Source organism: Oncorhynchus clarkii, chromosome 4 (assembly GCF_045791955.1).
Source record: "Oncorhynchus clarkii lewisi isolate Uvic-CL-2024 chromosome 4, UVic_Ocla_1.0, whole genome shotgun sequence".
NCBI lineage: Eukaryota > Metazoa > Chordata > Actinopteri > Salmoniformes > Salmonidae > Oncorhynchus > Oncorhynchus clarkii.
In genome coordinates, this window is record NC_092150.1 from 15,527,539 (window position 1) to 15,533,610 (window position 6,072).

Consider the following 6,072-nt stretch of genomic DNA (forward strand, 5'->3'; position numbering starts at 1 on the left):
CATGTGTTCTTGCTCTAGTTCCTCAACGGCACAGCTAGGAGAGATAGTCGAAGACTCTCTTTGAGTCATAAAAGTGCATTGAAATGAATTAAGAACTGTGCACACTTTGGAGAGGTGTGTGGCTACTTGGAGACACCAGTTTGTCCTCTCACTCAAATCCTTGTTATTAGTTTGTCTAATGTTGCACCTACCCCACATTTTCAAGGAATATTTTTATCATGTTACTGAATGTATCCAGAGCATTTTCAGATTTCGTTATCAACAAATGCAGCAAAAAATATGGTAAACATAAAATGACCATAAAGTCAACAGTGTAATATTTGGATTCAGTCTTGTGTCAAGCTTTTGGTCGAAAAATGTTCCCATAATCTCCAAACTATTCCCTTTCAATTGCTACCATGCTTATACATATGTTTTTCGTATTTCTTCTGTACTAAACATTTTAATGTAGCCCTATCCATATAGGCCAATTCCCATGAGTGTAAAGGGTTCAAATAATTAATTGTCAACTATAGTATTATAGGCCTGCTTTCACTTTTCAGTCCTTATTTCCTTAAATAGAGATCCAAACCATGTGCATTTATGTGCCTTTGTATATGTGTGTCAGTTAATATTTTGTGTGCTTCCTGCGTGTCTGTCTAGTATGTACTGTAGAACTATCTGTATTAGAGGGTGAAGAGAAAGGGTCTGTCACGTGCTGAGTCGAGTCGAGCAACTTAAAGGCTTTTAATATATATTTCCAAACTATGAGGTTGGAATAATTCTGTAAAATTGTGAAAATTATGAATAATGCCGTTTTTAGTGTAAGAGCTGTTTAAAAAGATCACCTGAAATTTCAGCCTGTTTTGGTGGGATGGAGTTTTGGCCTGCCTGGCGACATCAACAGGAAGTATAAGTTAAGAGTTTCAATCACCTCTCTGCCAATAAAAGCTATTTTTTTAGGTTACATAACCCTCTCATTAGGCTCGTCCAATTAGGCCTTCACTCAGACCACTGCCAGACAGTACCTAGCAAAATTCCTGCTTGAGAAATTGCTCTTTGCACAGAAGTAATTTTTATTTTTTACAATTTTAATTGGGAAAAAATAACAGTAAAGTACCTCATTGTTAACCAGAAATGATTTGATATTCAGATAAAAACGGCTGCATTGTGCCTTTAACAGTTAAGACAGGGACAAAGCCAGGCCTGCGCAATGCATGCTGGGAAGTTTGGCTGCCAGAGAAAGTGCCCAAGTTCCAGCCAGCGTGGCTGAAACCCTTGCTAAGGCTGAAAATGAAGTTTGAGAGTGGAAATGAGAGGAGCAACAAAAGAGAGAAAGCGAGAGAGAGAGAGCGAGAGAGAGCTAAAGTGCTCATGGCTGTAGGCTCAGTGTGCTCTTAAAGAGATATTACCACAACATTCCTGAAGCATTGAGAAAGAGTGGGACAGTACAGTATAGCACAACTTAGCAGTATAGACAGCATTTAGAATCTTGGTTTACTGCTTTTGTTGGGGAATATTTTTGATAGGGACATTTTCACTATTCAAGATTAAATAAGAATGTACAATGTAACACATTGTTTCATAGGACTGACTACTTTTATACCTGAAGATGCACGAGTTTAAAGATTTGCACAAATAATTGTCACTGTTATGTGCAATGTTAAGCATTAATGTGACAAGCTACGGGGAAGGTTTTAGCACAATTCATTTTGAATTAGTTTCCAAATCTAATGCTTGTATAAAAAACACAAACAGTCAACAATGTAACGACCTTTTATTCAATAGTCATATACAAGTCATTAAAATGTTCACAATAAAGTTCAAACATGTAATAATAATGTAATTCCATTTAATAATGTCTCCTATCAACAAAAAGATCCCCAAACTTTCTCTCCCACTTTCAAGATAAAAGTGGAAGTTGAATTTGAATTTGGAAGTCATTTAATTAAACCATGAACAACAGATCAACTTTTTCCACATAGAATACACTGTACGGTATTATATTTTATTATCAGTATTGTATTATAATTAAAATATACTATATAGTTTTGTCTCAGTTCTAAAGGGCCTTCATTTGTCTGTCAGAATAGTGTGGCCGATCCATTAGAAGGCCGTCCGTGAGTGAGTGTGGAGACGTGGACGTTGAGCTGTGTGTGTAATGATGGGAGCAGCAGAGAGAGGAGGCTGAATAGAGAGACTGGCACCTCTGTAGCAGTCAGGCAAGGCAGCCTGGTAAGACTCTCTCTCTTAGTCTCCAGACTCTTTAGCCCCCCGTTTGGCTCTCACACATTGTGCCATTCAGCCCCAGACCGTATATTCACCCTGTTCTGAGACTAGGCAGCCTGCTATTGTGCGAGTGAGCTAATTTGAATAGCCTTCAGTATTTTGTGTGAGCAAGTCAGCTCTATTTGCATTTGTTCCAGTCACAAAGGTTTACAGGTCAATTGAGGCAGGCTGGAAAAATCGTACATGCCAAGGAGAGTGTTTTTCTTCTTCTTCTCTCTTTCTCTCTCTCTCTCCAACTCTCTCTCTTTTTCTCTCTCATTCTTTTTTCCTCTTCCTCATCTTCTATGGTTGTCAGGCACCTCATTATGCAAACTTCACCCCCCCTCCCTCCTTCCCTCAGACACAAACACAAACACACTCTCCCTCTCGCTGTTGATTATATGGTGCTAAGGGTCTGAAATACCTTTGTTGGCATCCAGAGTGCCAGCTGGGGATCAGATAGTGGAGAGAGGGGTGTGTGGTGTGCCAGCCTTTCATTCCTGCCCTGTTGACTGAACGAACGACAGACAGACCAGCTGGACAGACAGGACAGACAGACAGACAGGGGGATGGGCAAACAGACAGGCAGGCGGACAGACAGCAGATGGATAGACAGAAAGGACTTACAGACAGACAGACAAACAAACAGACAGACAGACAGACAGACAGACAGGCAGGCAGGCAGGCAGGCAGGCAGGCAGGCAGGCAGGCAGGCAGGCAGACAGGCATGCATGGTTGGTAAGGGATTCTGGTGCCAGGCCAGCAAACCAGGACAGCACTCAGACAAAACACACCTCATTACTTTAGCTTACCTCTTTGGGCTCTTCATTGTGTTTTGTGTGTGTGAGCGCATTCGTACGTGTGTGCCGCCCGTGCGCATGTGGTTGCTAGTCACAGATACAATATTTGAGCGTGGTCGGGACCTCATATGCGAGGGTTAATATGTTTGTGTGGGTGTGTTCTCCATCTGTCTGCTGTAGTCCAGCCCCATAGTCAAGAGTGAAGAAGCACTGTGCTCTGTATCACATGGTGTGCCGACAGGATAGGGCTGTGTCTGTCTTTAACACTGTGCTGTGCAACTTGTGTTCTGTGTGTGTGTTCTGTACCTCTTTGGGCTCTTCATTATGTTTTGTGTGTGTGTGTGCGTGTGTGTGTGTGTATGTGAGTTGGTCAGTGGTTGGATGATGCTGAGAGGGTGGGCATAGCACAGGGAGGATGTGATGTCTGTATGACAGTGGGAGCTGCCCCATCTCTTGGGAGAATAATGAGTACTTTTCTTAGAACAAAACACTCTTTACAGACTGACATGGGACCAGAATCTTCTATGTGGTAATATTCTGAGGCTCGACAGTAACTCAGTTGAACTAGAATATGTAAAAGGACTGGAGGACCATTCACATGTCATACCTCCATTACCCAAAATCAAATCAAATGTTATTTTTCACATGCTTCGTAAACAACAGGTGTAGACTAACACTGAAATGCGTACTTACGGGTCCGTTTCCAATGATGCAGAGTTAAAGGTGATACAAATAGAAATAGTGACACAAGGAATAAATAAACAGTGAATAACGAATAACAGTTATGAGTAAATATAAAATGGCAGTAATGATCAATTAGCTGATATAGCAACTATTGAATCTGAAACAGGGGAATTACTATCAGAACCCAAATGACTCAATCAAAGATTCTCATGCTTCTATGAAGAACTGTAAACCTCTGATTGTAGATCTACACCAAGCCAGACTACTGTAAGACCTTTCTAAAATAATGAAGAACTCCTCTTCTCTCAACAGAGGAAGCCACCTCACTGGATATCATGAACAAAGGCAAATCAACTGGATGGGACAGTATTCTTCAATTAGGTCCACTATTGCTCAAAATTAATAATACAGCCGTTCACAAAGTTTAATTTAGGAGAGATGTGAATACAATACTAATTTCGCTTTTGTAAAAAAAAGTTAGGAATGCCACCCAGTGTTCTCACTATTGCCCCCTATCTTTGATAAACACAGATATTAAAACATTAAACTGTTTTCCAATATATAGTCGTCCCATCTCGAGAGGGCTGCATTATGTCTCAATGCAGAAAAAGCTTTTGTTAGACTGGAATGGTCATATCTCTGGTTTATCTTGGAACATGTGGGAATTGGCTCCAATTTCATTAATATGATAAAAATACTATATGCCAATCCCTCGGCCATAGTTATAACAGGCAATATCTGCTATGAACCATTCACAATCACTAGAAGCAGCAGACATGGTGATCCAATTTCACCTCTGCTATTCTTATTATCCATGGAACCCCGGGCCCAGGCATTTAGTCAATCGAAGGAAATAACACAAATGTCTCTTAAATCTACTCATCACTTCATCTCATTATACACAGAAAATATTTTACTATTTTTTTTGTTTTGTTTTGTTTTAATTTCACCTTTATTTAACCAGGTAGGCTAGTTGAGAACAAGTTATAATTTGCAACTGCGACCAGGCCAAGATAAAGCAAAGCAGTTTGACACATACAACAACACAGAGTTACACATGGAATTAAACAAACATACACTCAATAATACAGCAGAAAAATATATATACAGCATGTGCAAATGAGGTAGGATAAGAGAGGTAAGGCAATATATAGGCCATGGTGGCGAAGTAATTACAATATAGCAATTAAACACTGGAATGGTAGAATGTGCAGAAGATGAATGCAAGAAGAGATACTGGCGTGCAAAGGAGCGAGAAAAATAAATAAATACAGTATGGGGATGAGGTAGATTGGATGGTCTATTTACAGATGAGCTATGTACAGGTGCAGTGATCTGTGAGCTGCTCTGACAGCTGGTGCTTAAAGCTTGTGAGGGAGGTAAGAGTCTCCAGCTTTAGTGATTTTTGCAGTTTGTTCCAGTCATTGGCAGCAGAGAACTGGAAGGAGAGGTGGCCGAAGGAAGAATTGGCTTTAGGGGTGACCAGTGAGATATACCTGCTGGATCGCGTGCTACGGGTGGGTGCTGCTATGGTGACCAGTGAGCTGAGATAAGGCGGGTCTTTACCTAGCAGAGACTTGTAGATGACCTGACTTTGCGACGAGTATGAAGCGAGGGCCAGCCAAGGAGAGCGTACAGGTCGCAGTGGTGGGTAGTATATGGGGCTTTGGTGACAAAACGGATGGCACTGCGGTAGACTGCATCCAATTTGTTGGAGGCTATTTTGTAAATGACATCGCCGAAGTCGAGGATCGGTAGGATGGTCAGTTTTACGAGGGTATGTTTGACAGTATGAGTGAAGGATGCTATGTTGCGAAATAGGAAGCTGATTCTAGATTTAATTTTGGATTGGAGATGTTTAATGTGAGTCTGGAACGAGAGTCTAACAGTCTAACCAGACACCTAGTTATTAGCAGTTGTCCACATATTCAAAACCATCCAGAGTAGTGATGCTGGACGAGCGGGCAGGTGCGGGCAGCGATCGGTTGAAGAGCATGCATTTAGTTTTACTTGCATTTAAGAGCAGTTGGAGTCCATGGAAGGAGAGTTGTATGGCATTGAAGCTCATCTGGATATTAGTTAACACAGTGTCCAAAGAAGGGCCAGAGGTATACAGAATGGTGTCGTCTGTGTAGAGGTGGATCAGAGAATCACCAGCAGCAAGAGCAACATCATTGATGTATACAGAGAAGAGAGTCGGCCCGAGAATTGAACCCTGCGGCACCCCCATAGAGACTGCCAGAGGTCCGGACAACAGGCCCTCCGATTTGACGTACTCAACTCTATCTGAGAAGTAGTTGATGAACTAGGCGAGGCAATCATTTGAGAAACCAAGGCTGTT